Below are 15,397 nucleotides of genomic sequence, written 5' to 3' on the forward strand. Positions count from 1 at the left end.
CATGCTATCTACCTTGAGGCAAATCAGAGTAGATAAATCCCCAGGACCTGACAGGGTATTCCCTCGGACCTTGAAGGAGACTAGTGTTGAAATTGCAGGGGCCCTGGCAGATGTATTTGAAATGTCGGTATCCTGACATATACCGACGGTGAGGTGCCAGAGGATTGGAGAATAGCTCATGTTGCTCTGTTGTTTAAAAAAGGCTCTAAGAGTAATCCAGGAAATTATAGGCTGGTATATTTGATGTTGGTAGTAGGTAAATTATTGGAAGGAGTACTAAGAGATAGGATCTACATTTGTACAAGTATTTAGATAGACAGGAACTTATTCGGGAGAGTCAACATGGCTTTGTGCGTGGGAGGTCATGTTCAACAAATCTATTAGAGTTTTTTGAGGAGGTTACAAGGAAAGTGGATGAAGGGAAGGCAGTGGATGTTGTCTACATGGACTTCAGCAAGGCCTTGACAAGGTCCCGCATGGGAGGTTAGTTAGGAAGATTCAGTCGCTAGATATACATGGTGAGGTGGTAAATTGGATTAGACGTTGGCTCAATGGGAGAAGTCAGAGAGTGGTAGTGGAGGATCGCTTCTCTGAGTGGAGGCCTGTGACTAGTGGTGTGCCACAGAGATCAGTGCTGGGTCCATTGTTATTTGTCATCTATATCAATGATCTGGATGATAGTGTGGTAAATTGGATCAGCAAATTTGCTGATGATACAAAGATTGGAGGTGTAGTGGACAGTGAAGAAGGTTTTCAAAGCTTGCAGAGGGATTTGGACCAGCTGGAAAAATGGACTAAAAAATGGCAGATGGAGTTTAATACAGTCAAGTGTGAGGTGTTGCACTTTGGAAGGAAAAACCAAGGTAGAACATACAAGGTAAATGGTAGGACACTGATGAGTGCAGTATAACAGAGGGACCTGGGAATACAGATACAAAATTCCCTAAAAGTGGCGTCACAGGTAGATAAGGTAGTAAAGAGAGCTTTTGGTACATTGGCCTTTATAAATCAAAGTGTTGAGTATAAGAGTTGGAATGTTATGGTGAGGTTGTATAAGGCATTGGTGAGGCTGAATTTGGAGTATTGTGTGCAGTTTTGGTCACCGAATTACAGGAAGGATATTAATAAGGTTGAAAGAGTGCAGAGAAAGTTTACAAGGATGTTGCCGGGACTTGAGAAACTGAGTTACAGAGAAAGGTTGAATAGGTTAGGACTTTATTCCCTGGAGCATAGAAGAATGAGGGGAGATTTGATAGAGGTATATAAAATTTTGATGGGTATAGATAGAATGAATGCAAGCAGGCTTTTTCCACTGAGGCTAGGGGAGGAAAAAAAAACAGAGGACATGGGTTAAGGGTGAAGGGGGAAAAGTTTAAAGGGAACATTAGGGGGGCTTCTTCACACAGAGAGTGGTGGGAATGAGCTGCCAGATGAAGTGGTAAATGCAGGTTCACTTTTAACTTTTAAGAAAAACCTGGACAGGTATTTGGATTAGAGGGGTATGGAGGGATATTGTCCAGGTGCAGGTCAGTAGAACTAGGCAGAAAAATGGTTTGGCACAGCCAAAAAGGGCCAAAAGGCCTGTTTCTGAGCTGTAATGTTTTATGGTTCTATATCATTGAAGAATAACAGCAGAATTAATTAGATTAAAACCCATGCCTCCAATGTAAAAGGTGAACAAACTAATAATTAAGCACTGAAGCTTAATCATATCTTGTTTATTCCAATTCCAAGTTGTTTCACAAGATAACCTGGTATTTAAGCCAAGAAGCAATAGTTGGGTGGAGTGACCAAACGATCAGTCAAATAAGACAATGTCACGGATTGTCTAGACGGAGTTGTACAGCAGTGAAGCAGGCAGTTCAGCCCAGTCCTCTATGCTGATCAAGGTGCCTCCTTCAGCCAATCCCATTTCCCGACATTTGACCCAAATCCCTCTTCAACTTGTACCTATCCAAATGTCTTTTAAATGTTGTATTCATCCTTGCCTCTACCACTTCTTCTGACAGCTTGCTCAATAGATCTACCCACCACTTTCTGTGTGAAAATTGCGATTCTCAGGCCCTCTTTATGGCTTTTTCTCTCTCACCTTAAACCTATGCCCTCTAGTTATAGACTCCACTCCTATTGGAAAAAGACTATGGCAATCCACTTAAACATTCACCCCAACAACATCCAAAATGATATGCTTATTACTGATAGTAATGGACACAAGAATCTTGCACTGCCCGTCTTCCTCTGCGACCATTCCTAATGGTCACCAGATGACATCGTGCCTGCTCCTTCAGTGAGGTAGTCACACTTAAGTTCTTGCCTGTGATGCATTCAGCATCACGGATGCTCCTGAACGAATCCAACTGCATCTCCAGCTGCCCAGTTGGGACCTGCAGTCACCAGTGACTCTGTAAGTTTCTGTGATCTCCCATATTCTCCAGGAGGAGCATACAGCTGTCCTGACTGTCACCTCCACTGGGACTACAGAGAAAAGTAAAAGATCTTGCCACTGCACAGCTCCTCACTTGAAACCGTAGAGTGCGAAACCTCAGGACTTGCATCTCAACCTTAATTTGTACAGGACGTTGGACAAGATCATATTGTCTCCTTACAGTTCTTCACTTACAATGTACTGGACACAGTAACAAAAACTAGATTAAGAAATATTGGAGAGATAGAGGGAAAAACATACCAGGCAGTTTTGAAAGAGTGGAAGAGTAGGTTCAATTGATCCGCTGTTTGAAAGTGCTAGCACAGGTATAAATATCCAATTGAACTTCTTCATTGCTTCATTTTTCTATGATTTAGTGATAGGTTTATGTACCTACCCCTCCATTTTTTCCTTTTGTTCAGTTAAAAATTACAACAGTCCACAAATACCAGCTCTCAAATGTGAAGCAACACACACAAAATGCTGGTGGAACACAGCAGGCCAGGCAGCATCTATAGGGAGAAGTACAGCCGATGTTTCGGGCCGACACCCTTCATCAAATGTGAAAGCTGTTCCAAATGATAAAAGTAAATTTTGAGGTTATCCTTTGAATTTCATTGAAAGATTTTCCCTTTTATGAAGAACAAACCTATTTTCTTTTGGTTTAGTATTTAAAACACTGGGAGGCAGTGGCCAAGATGTGTGGTGGCATCCAGAAGATGTGTAAACTCCATTACTGCATCCTGCAACAGTGGTTTTGGTCAAGCCCTCACATATATAAGATACCCACGCCATAGCCCTCTATCCTCCTCCCACCCATGTACCAATCCAAATTTCTCTTCAATGGTGAAATCAAACCCACATCCACCATTTCTGCTTGTTCCACACTCACCATGCTTTGAGGGAAGAAGTTCCCCCATGTTCCCCTTAAACATTTCACTTTTCACCCTTAACCCACGACCTCTAGTTCTAGTCTCACCCAGCCTCAGTGGGGAAAGAAAGCCTGGTTGCATTTACTCTGTCCGTGCCCTTCCTAATTTTGTATAGCTCTGTCAAATCTCCCCTCATTCAGTTAGAATGCTCCCCACGGTACATCTGTAGAAATTTGCAAGCGTCTTTTGTGACATACTCAATCTCCTCAAACTGCTAATGAAATATTGCCACAGTTGCAAAATATGGCTGCTGACGCTGATTTTTGGTATAATAAAAATCACAGTGCATACTTTTATATTATGCTGGAGGCTGCATATTTTAATTCATGAACAGTTCAGTTACTTCCTTATAACAGACCTTTATATCCAGTTTCTCATTGTGATTAAAATGAGCCACGTGTGTTGATAATGTAACTACATTCATGAAACATGACAGGAGAAGAGAAACATGCATCAGAGTGAATAGGGAAAGCTGTGTTTGCAACATTTCCTGATGGGTGGTACTTCAACAGGAAATGTGTGCAAGAGTTTCAAAATAGACATTATGCATTTCCTATGATTGCATGTAAACAGACTGATGTGAGTCCACTTCCTCAGCTGTGAATTCGGTTTTACATTTTCAGAAAAAATTACACCGTTTAAGGTATTTACTGGAATTTCAAAGATCAAAGTAAATTTTATTATCAAAGTACAGACAGTACATCTTCATATACAACCCTGTGGGCATACTTAGTAAATCTACACAATAGTAACTATAACAAGATCAATGAAAAATCTACAAGGGTACAAAAGACAACAAACTGTGCAATGCAAATAGAAACAAATATCAATAAATAATGAGAACATGAGATAACAAGATAAAGAATCCTTAAAGTGAGGTCATTGGATGTGGGAACAACTCAATGGATGGGCAAGTGTGTGTAGTTATCCCCTTTTGTTCAAGAGCCTGATGGTTGTGGGGCACTGTTTTTGAACCTGGTGGTATGAGTCCTGAGCTACTTTCTACCTGAAGGCATCAGGGAAAAAAAATAGCATGGCCTGAGTGATGGAGATCTCCGATGATGGATGCTACTTTCCTATAGACTGAAGTGAATCTGGTCAACGTTTTCTGGACATTACGAGTGACTTGTACTCTTTGCACAGATAAACCTATTTACTGATTGGCCCATACTAGGATGGAAAAATGGTTTAAAAAATTAAAACCAGCTGCTTTGCCGGAATATCAGGATAACTTCTACATTCAATTGTTTTCGTTGGGAACATTCCTATGCAAACAGCACTGATACACAGTCCATTTATAATTTAAAAGTGGTGATTGATGGATTTTTGTTAACAAAAGTTAAAGGAATGAGCCATGATCTCATTAAATGGCAGAACAAGCTTAAGGGTCTAAATGCTTTCCACCTGTTCTTGTACAACTGCTGAGTATTTTGGGAGAGGGTATTTGGATAGATACCTATTTTGTTTTAATTTATTGGAAGATAAAATAGTCAAGTGAAGCAAAGAATTTTACGAGAAGATGCATTGTACAAACATGATAAACGGTAAAATAGCAATTGTTATGTTTAATATAGTGTTGTTTCTATTTCTTCAATAATCAAACATAAGAAATTTGAATAAAATAATGAGCACCTGCTAAAGACCTTTGGCCAAGCTTTTTTTAAGAAGGACGTAGAATGTAATCAGTAGATGGGAACACAGTGGCAAGATATAATTTTGAGAAATATCTATGGAAAACAGTACTGTTTGACATTTTGGGCTGAGATCCTTCAGCAGGACTGGAGGGAATAAAAAGATGAGGAGTAGAGTTAAAAGGTGGGGGGGTGGAGTGGAGACAGAAACTCAAGGTGATAGGTGGAACCAGGAGGGGGAGGGGTGAAGTAAAGAGCTGGGAAGTTGATTGGTGAAAGAGATACAGGCTGGAGAAGGGGGAGTCTGATAGGAGAGGACAGAAGGCCATGGAAGAAAGAAAAGGGGGGAGGAGCACCAGAGGGAGGCAATGGTCAGACAAGGAGATAGGTGAGAAAGGGAAAAGGAGATGGGGAATGGTGAAGGAGAGAGGAGCCAGCACCGGAAGCTCAAGAAATTGATGTTCACGCTCTCAGTTTGGAAGCTACCATTTTAATTCCATTTCCCATTAAAAGCAGGATCTCCCAGTGGCAACCAATTTTAATTTAATTTCCCATTCCCATTCCAATATGTCTATCCAAGGCCGCACTCCGGCTGGAGGAACAACACCTTTTTATTTCTTCTGGGTAGCCTCCAACCTGATGGCATGAACATCAATTTCTTGAACTTCCAGTATTGACACCCCCCCCCCCCACTTCACCAGTCCCCATCCCCTTTACCCCTTCTTGCCTTATCTCCTTGCCTATTCATTGCCTCCCTCTGATGCTCCCCCCATGACCTTCTGTCCACTCCTATCAGATTTCCCCTTCTTCAGCCCTGTCTCTCTTTAACCAATCATTTTCCCAGCCCTTACTTCACCCCTCCCCCTCCCAGTTTCATCTATCATCTTGTATCTTTCTCCCCTCCCCTCACCTTTTAACTCTATCCTTTGTCTTTTTTTCTCAGCCTGAAACAGCGACTGTGCACTTTATCCATAGGTGCTGCCTGGCCTGCTGAGTTCCTGAATCCAAGCATTTTGTTTATGTTGCTTGGATTTCCAGCATCTGCAGATTTTCTCTTGGTTGTAATTTGGAGAATTCTGAGAAATACAGGTTTTTCTGGTGACTCCATGACATTGGTGAAAACCTTAACTTACTGAGAGCTTGGGGGATGGACCCATGCATGTGCCTTCATTTGCTCAGTTGGAGCCTTCAGCACTGGAAACACACGGACAGATCACCAGTGAAAAATAATTCAGATCTAGCTGTTGGAATGGTCACATTCAGGCAGGCTGCCTATCTTCCATTCCACTGCATTGCTGAGTGTTAAAGTTATACTAGCAAATCTCTGAACTTTGTTTCTAATCTACTGAACCTTTACTCCAACCCGGTGCATTCCACTCAGCGCTCACGATGAGGTCTCCCCTTCCAAATGTTACCCTTTTCACAGCAGCTCTGTTCAGCCTCTGTGTTAGTTTCATTCTTTAGCAGCTTGCTAATAAAACTTCAAAGAATACTACATTTTGAGGTCGATATTTATATTACTTACAATGAAAAACCCTGATTTTTCTGAAAAATAAACTGAAAACTAGAAACCTATTCTAATCAATAGCTTAAAATGTTGCTTTAAAAATGTTATTAGCAAGTAAATCAATTAATATCTAGTCTTTTTGATGACATTGAATATTAGCATTTAATTTGAAAATGTGATGATTATAGTTGTCCTCTGTAGGAGCTTACCTATCCATTGACTTGCTATTTTACATATATCATATCTTATAACTTTTCACTGCAAATATTTAAAGAAGGATTGCTCACATTAAGTACAACAGCATAGAAGCACAATGGGGTGAATTTTGAGTGGTAATAAGAAGGTTAAATGTTCAGAATGATACTGAGTCTCTCAATTTTGCTTGCAGAACATGCAAATTTTTCAACTTTGTGAAAACATTCAGCAAGTGAGCCTCAATGAGGAGTACACTACATATAAATAATGAAATGTTTTCAGGCCTTAGATTCAGCTACAGCTACCAGACACACCGCCTTTGTTCATGCATCGTGTATACAATTCCTATTCATTCTGCTGAACTATTGATATTTTTCAAAGGGACACGATTAACTGATTTCAGACTTTGGGGAGACTGTTTTGGAAGCAAGCTGTGAAAGTTTTTATTCTGCTGTGCTCTGTGGGACATATTATGAATTTGATGGCTAGGAGAGCATCTGGGTCTCTTTGACTGCATTAAGGATGTCACCTTAGTCAGTCTGTAAGGAGCCCAGTGTGAAAATACTGCAGGTTACAATTTCTTTCATTGGCAGAGAGAATGGCTGGCTTGCTAGCAGAATGTGTTGTAGGTCTCACTGTAAGAGATAGTTAGTACTATGGTGGTTAAGTTAATGACAGGCACAAATACTCAAATTCTATGCAGGAGCAGTGGAATATAAATTAATAATGAATGTAAAAAAATCATTAGTAATGGAGATCACAAAACTGCTGGAGTTTCCAGAAAAGGACAGTCTGTTCTACTAAACCCGCAGACAAAGGTGGTGCTGTAGTAGTCTGGTGGACGGACCTCTACCTCACTGAGGCCAAACAGCAGCTCTCTGACACCTCCTCTTACTTACCCCTGGAACAGGACCCCACCAAAAAACATTGTCTCCCGTACCATCACTGTCCTTATCAACTCTGGAGACCTTCCATCCTCAGCTAAAAAACTCATAATTCCAACACACCGCACTGCTCGGTTTTACCTCCTCCCCAAGATCCACAAGCCAGACTGGTCCTGGTAAGCCTATAGTTTCGGCCTGCTCCTGCCCCACCGAATTGTATCTGCCTACCTGGACTCCATTTTGACACCCATAGTTCCCTACCTACCTACATCCGGGATACATCCCATGCCCTCGGCCTCTTCAATAACTTCCAGTTCCCTGGTCTCAACTGCTTCATTTTCACCATGGATGTCCAATCCTTATGCACTTCAATTCTCCATCAAGAAGGCCTCAAAGCCCTCCGCTACTTTTTTGACAATAGACCTCACCAGTTCCCCACCACCACCACACTCCTCCGGTTGGCGGAACTGGTACTCTCACATAATAACTTCTCTTTCGGCTCTTCCCACTTTCTTCAGACCAAGGGTGTAGCTATGGACACTCGCATGGGCCCCAGCTATGCCTGCCTCTTTGTGGGTTACGTGGAACAGTCTATGCTCCAAATCTATACTGGTACTGCTCCCCAACTTTTCCTTCGATACATTGATGACTATATTGGTGCTGCTTCCTGCACCCATGCTGAGCTCGTCAATTTCATTGACTTTGCCTCTAACTTTCACCCAGCCCTCAAATGCACTTGGTCCATCCCGGACACTTCTCTTCCCTTTCTCGATCTCTCGGTCTCCATCTCTGGATACAGACTGTCCACTGACATCTTCTATAAACCCACTGACTCCCATAACTACCTCGATTATACCTCTTCCCACCCTGCCAAATGTAAAAATGCTATTCCCTATTCCCAGTTCCTCCATCTCCGCCGCATCTGCTCCCAGGATGAGGCTTTCCGTTCCAGGACATCTCAAATGTCCTCTTCCTTTAAGAATCGTGGTTTCCCTTCTGACATCATCAATGATGCTCTCACCTGCATCTCCTCCATTTCCTGCACTTCAGCCCTCACCCCATCCTTCTGTCACCACAACAGGGACCGTGTTCCCCTTGTCCTCACCTATCACACCACCAGCCTCCGGATCCAACACATTATCCTCCGCAACTTCTTCCACCTTCGTCAGGACCCCACCACTAAGCACATCTTTCCCTCTCTACCCCTCTCTGCTTTTTGCAGTGATTATTCCCTCCACGACTGCCTGGTCCACACGTCCCTCCCCACAGATCTTCCACCTTGTACTTATCCCTGCAAGCGTAAGTGCTACACCTGTCCCTACACCTCCCATTCAGGGCCCCAAACAGTCCTTCCAGGTGAGGCAACACTTCACGTGAGTCTGTTGGGGTAATCTATTGCATCCGGTGCTCCTGGTGTGGCCTCCTCTACATCGGCGAGACCCGACACAGATTGGGGGACTGCTTCGTCGAGCACCTCCGCTCCATCCGCCATAACAGACAGGATCTCCCGGTTGCCACTCACTTCAACTCTGCTTCACATTTCCATTCAGATATGTCCATACATGGCCTCCTCTACTGCCATGATGAGGCCAAACTCAGGTTGGAGGAGCAACACCTCATATACTGGCTGGGTAGTCTCCAGCCCCTTGGTATGAACATCGAATTCTCCAACTTCTGGTAATTCCGTTCCTCTCCCTTCCACCATCCCACTTTCACTCTGCCTCCTCTTCTAGCTGCCCATCACCTCTCTCATGATTCTGCTTTCTTCTACTACCCATAGTGCTTTCCCCTTTCATTCCTTCTTCACCTCTCCGGTCTATCCCCTCTCCCACCCCTTGATCTTTCCTGATTGGTTTTTCACTTGGCACCTTCCACCTTCTTTATAGGGCCCCTGCCCCCCTCCTCCTTCAGTCCTGATGAAGGGTCTTGGCCCGAAATGTTGACTGCTCATTTCAACGGATGCTGCCCGACTGGCTGAGTTCATCCAGCTTGTTTGTACGTCCTGTTCTACTGATCCTTGCTGGAAACGTACAAAACAGAGCAGACTAGTCTCCAACATGACTCAATCCATAACACACGTTTGATTCTTCATTAGCCTAGCAAGTTACTCAGTACAAGAGCCGTTAGGGATGGGAGTAAGTGCTGGCCTTTTATTGATGCCCACCATGACTAATGTACAAATAAAAAGTCTCCATGGAATTGTGACTAGCCTCCTTGGATATCGGGAAATAGGACAGTAGACCACTGGACAGAGTAACAGGTGAACACTCGGGTCAGAATGAATCTTCCAAACATACGGGGTTAAATGGACAGGCTAATTATGTTACCGGCTTTTTGAAGAGGGCAAAGACTCTTTAAATTAGCCTACGCTAATAAAATTCTCAAATATTTTTATGAAATGTATGGACTCTATGAACAAGGTGAACAGATTTCCAACAATTTAAAGGCACCATGGCAGACATCCCACCCTGCAAAAACTCATTTCAGGGAGGTAGCACCACCACCCCTGCCCCCTGCAACCCCATATCCACCCCACCCCCTGCCCGGTCGACCTCCAAGGGTGTATGTATACAGGACATTTGATTATGAAAGAACACAACAATTTATTTGATCACATATTGAAACTATTTACACATATATACACACACCTTGTTAAGTATTTTGTTGGCAGTCTCAATGCTAATAGTTAAATGCTAATGCAAATAGCTTTTCTATTACTTTTGCAAACTTTCCTTGTACTGTGATGTGGCTTGCTTGGCAGATTTGAGCATTTTGCCGGAAGACTCAACCTCATAGCAGTCTGTGTCAATGAATTTGTTAATTCTCTCCCTCTCGCTCACTCACTCTCAAAAAAATCGATTTCCGGGATATTGTATATAATTAGCGGGTGTCAGGGAGCCGCTATCAATATGTGGGAGACTCCTGGAACTTCCAGGAGAGGTGGGATGTGTACCATGGGTAATGAGGTAAGTCTGACATCTTCTGTAGATTCTAGTCAGGATAGGAATAGTTTCGACATTCTTTATACTCTATGGATAAGGTGGCTTATTTGATGTACCTATAGACCATAAGGGGAAGGGAAAGTCACTTCCAAGTATCCTATGGACTCTTAGGACAATAGAAGGAGGCTTCAGAATGCCCAACAGTGCAGGGTGCTTAACATTTCTCATTTGTAATCTTCCCTGAACACTGGTCCCCAACATTCTCTCTTCTAACACAGGCTACACCAGTCATGAACAATTGTTATCTGGCAGTGTAAACAAATTGTATGAAACAACCTCACAGTCTTATTAGCCCGTTAAGGTTTAGCAAATTGCAGTCTCTTTAAAGTAGCAGTAGACAAGTGTTGTGGTGGGGTAGGTGGTCTAGGTTCCTTTTATAGGGCTGCTGGAGTTCAAAATCTCAGCCTCTGTGCTCCATAAACACATAAACCGTCCTGGGACAGGCCTATAAAAACAAAGCTGCCATCCGTGTCTCCCCGTTACCACATAGCTGATGTTTAGTTTGGCCTAGATTTCCTTGGATCAAAGAACTGGGTTTTAAAATACAAGGACTAAAACCACAGCAAAAAGGTATTAAAACCAACAGATCTTGCATACTGATCTGTCCACAGAGGAAGCTGCATATTATGCTTGTTGAGAAGCAGACAGTGCTGGCTTGCTGCTTTAGCATGGAATTTTTGATGGGAATATTTATTCTGGATGTACTTTGAAGCATTAAGGTAACTATGATTGCACTGATACTTGAATGTCTTACTTTTAGGGGAGCAATATTATTTAACATGACAGCTGGTGAAATTTTCTAGTTGATTCTTAATCCATACTTCATAAATCATACTTGATTTTTATGCTTGCTTTACGTTACTGAAAGGACCACTACAGAGCTATAGAATGACTGCAGCGCAGAAACTGGCTATTTGGTCCATTGTGTCCAACAAACTCATTTCCAACCCCCACCTCCCACCCCCCTGTCTTCTCACCATAGCCTTGCTAATTGCAGACTTTCAGGTATTTAGTTAACTCTTTAAAAATGCTGCATTTGAACTGCCTCTATTCCTTCCTCCCGAAGGGCATTTCAGACCTGACTATTTACAAAGCATTCCTCACATCCTTCATTCAAATTCCCTGAGTTCTTGAGTCATCTGCTAATGGGAATCATTTTACTTTATCTTGTCAGTCTTTACCCTTATGATTCCTGATACCTATGTAAGATCCTCTTGCAATCTCATCAGCTCCAAGCATCCCCAGCTTCTCCACTCTACCCACATAACTAAAGTTTTTCATCCCTGGAGTAATTTTGGTAAAATTCTTCTGCATCAAGATCTTCTCATCTAAAGCGTAGCACCTGTAATTGGACACAATACTCCAAGTGCGAGTGTTTTACAAAGGGTCGTCATGACTTCCTTGTTTTCTCTTCTATATCTGTTTATAATTCCAAATACATGCTTGTCACATTCCAAAGATCCATATGTTTTAAAATTGTTCTTGCCTATTGTAAGGTTTGGAGATAATCTCACTGAGATATTTAAAATGCTTGCTTACTGTGAGTACCATGAACTGTACAGATGCTCTGACAGCCATGTTTGAAATTTTAATTGAAATAATTTAGGACAAATTCTCTGGTTACTGCAGTGCTTGTTGAATTGATCATAAAACCATCAGTCATACTGTTGGAGCAGAATTGGACAATTCAGCTGGTTGAGTCTGCTCTGCCATTCCATCGTGGCTGATTTATTATCTCTCTCAACCCCCATTCTCCTGTCTTCTCCCCATAACCTTTGACACCTTTACCAATGGAGAACCTATCAATCTCTATTTTAAATATACCCAATGACTTTGCCTCCACAGCCATCTATGGCAAAGAATTCCACAGATTCACCACCCTCTGGCTGAAGAGATTCCTCCTTATCTCTGTTCTAAAGGGATGCCCCTCTATTCCGAAGCTATAGTACCCTCTGGTACCAGACTCACTCACTCTAGAGTATATCCTCTCCACATCCAATAGATCTTCCAATGAGATCCTCCCTCATTCTTCTAAACTCCAGTGAGTACAGACCCAGAGCATTCAAATCCTCCTTGTACATTAAGCTTTTCCTTCCCGTGGTCATTTCTGTGTACCTCCTTTGCACCCTCTCCATTTGCAAGCCCATCCTTTCTTATATAATGGGCCCAGAACTGTTCACAATACTTCAAGTACAGTTTGACCATGCCTTATAAAGCCTCAGCATTCCAATAGATTTGTCAAGCAAGATTTCCCCTTAAGGAAACTATGCTGATGTTGGCCTATTTTATCATGTGCCTCTAAGTACCCTGAAACCTCATCCTTAATAATGGACTCCAACATCTTCCCAACCACTGAAGTCAGGCTAACTGGCCTATAATTTCATTTCTTTAAGCTCCCTCCCTCCCTCAGCAATTTAAGTGACATTTGCAATTTTGCAGTCCTCTAGAATCATTCCAGAATTCCAGTACTAATGCCTCCAGAATCTCTTCTTCTACCTCTTTCAGAACCCTGGGGTGTAGTCCATCTGGTCCAGGTGTCCTGTCTACCTTCAGACCTTTCAAGCTTCTGAAGCACCTTATTAGTAATAGCAACTACACTCTCTGCTGCATCCTGACACTCTCAAATTTTTGGCACACTTCTGGAGTCTTCCACAGTGAAGACTGATACAAAGTACTTACTGAGTTTGTCCATCATCTTTTTCCTATTCCTCCCTCTTGAGCATCATTTTCCAGTAGCTCGATATCCAGTCTTGCCTCTTTTATTCTTTAAATATCTGAAAAATAAAACATTCGGTATCCTTTTTTATATTACCAGCTAGCTTACTTTCATATTCCACCTTTTTTCTCCTTATGGCCCTTTAGTTGCCTTCTGTTGTGTTTTGAAAGCTTCCAAATCCTCTAATTTCTCACTAATGTTTGCTATATTATAGGATCTCTCGTTTGCTTTTATGCTGTCTTTGACTACCCTTGTCAGACAGGGTAGTCACATCCTCCCTTTAGAATACTACTACTTCTTTCGGATGTGTCTATCCTCTGCCTTCCAAATTGCTCCCAGAAATTCCAGCCATTTCTGTTCTGCCATCATCCCTGCTAGTGTCTCCTTCCAATCAACTTTAGCCAGCTCTCCTCCACACCCCACCCACAGAGCTCCACCCTTGCCATTCCCAACATCCAGCAGCCAAACTTACAAACTTGACGTTGACTAATACAGTTTTATGCAGAAGTCTTGGGCACCCTAGCTATATGCAGTATGTATGCCCAAGATATTTGCACAGTACTGTATACCAACTGCCCCATTCTCAGACCTATTAAGCTGCTTCCCATTCCCCTGCCAGATTAGTTTAAATCCTCCCCAACAGCTCTAGCAAACCTGCCCATAGTATATTGGTCCCCCTCAAGTTCAGGTGTAAACCATCCTCAATGTACAGGTCAAATCTTCCCCAGAAGGGATCCCAATGATCCAGAAATCATGGAACCTTGCCCCCCTGCGCCAATTCCTCAGCCACACATTGATCTGTCTAATCATCATATTCTTACAGTCACTGGTGTGAGGCACAGGCAGCAATCCAGAGATTCGTACCCTGGAGATCCTGCTTTTCAGCTTTCTACCTAACTCCCTGTATTCTCTCTTCAGAATGTCATCTCTTTTCCTACCTATGCTGGTACCAACATGTATCATGACTTCTGGTTATTCATTCTCCCCCTTTAAAATGCTGTGGACCCGATCCAAGAATCCCTGATCCCACATCCACAGAATCTCCTCTCTGCTCCTCTAAGTATGGAATCCTCTATCACTACTGCACTCCTCTTCCCACCCCCCCCCCCCCTTTCCTCCAGGGCCACAGTGCCAAATTTACCGCCAGAGATCCAGTCACTGAAGCTTCCCCGTATAAGGTCATCCCACTCAACAATATCCAAAGCAGTATGCCTGTTGTTGGGAGGAACGGTCACAGGGGTACTCTACACTGGCTCCCTTTCCTCTTTCCCTCTCCTGTCAGCCACCCAGGTACCTGTCTACTGCAACTTAGGGGTGACTACCTCCCTTTAATTCTGTTATCTATCGCCTCCTCATTCTCCCATACAAGCCACAGCTCAAAGCACCTCGTGCAGATGCAGTTATCGGGGAGACTGGTGGGGGTCTCCCAGAGTTCCCGTATCTCACACAAAGAGTATACCACTAACCCTGGATCCATTCTCCCCACACTAGCATGCACTAACAGTCAAAACTTACTAGAAACCTACTTAGAGCTTTTGGCCCTTCTCACCCAAGCCTCTTGAACCAAAGCCTGACCACTCTAACACTGTCCACTCGTGCAATGGCTGGCTGCTCTCTTCACCCCTCACTTCATTTTATTGGCCTTTGCCAAGTGACTAATAGACCTCTCTGATTGAAGGCTGCTAAGAAGTCTTTCAGGACCCGAGCTCTTTTTACCAATTGTCCCCAATTAGAATGTATTTCACAGCAGGAAAATAAACTAAGTAATACATGTGGAAATTCAACAATAACTTTATCATACAAGAAACTGTCATAACTAATAAATCAAATAGATGGATGGTCATTCTATATTTGTGGTATATGTAAATTTATAAAAAAATTCATTTATTTAATCTCCTTAGTAAAAATTTTCATGAGAGGATCAAATTTTACACGTTGCATTGATGCTGGAGTGTGAATACAAACTGCCATTGGGTACCTGTGATTCTTTTTTTTCTCTCTCTTTTGAGTTCATACCTTCCCTTGAACTATGTCCACTAGTTTCAAGAATGTTTTCAGAAATGATGGCACACTCTAGTGTAAAAAAATTACATCTCCTGAATTTT

General features: G+C 42.6%; 1 protein-coding gene across 4 annotated transcripts in view; it reads left to right on the forward strand.

The window, feature by feature from the left end:
* The window catches only part of col8a1a (collagen, type VIII, alpha 1a), a 125,700-nt gene that overhangs the window by 85,392 nt on the left and 24,911 nt on the right, over nt 1-15,397 (forward strand). The gene's annotated exons all lie outside the window — the stretch shown is intronic.

This window comes from Hemitrygon akajei, chromosome 5, assembly GCF_048418815.1.
Source record: "Hemitrygon akajei chromosome 5, sHemAka1.3, whole genome shotgun sequence".
NCBI classification, from domain to species: Eukaryota; Metazoa; Chordata; class Chondrichthyes; order Myliobatiformes; family Dasyatidae; genus Hemitrygon; species Hemitrygon akajei.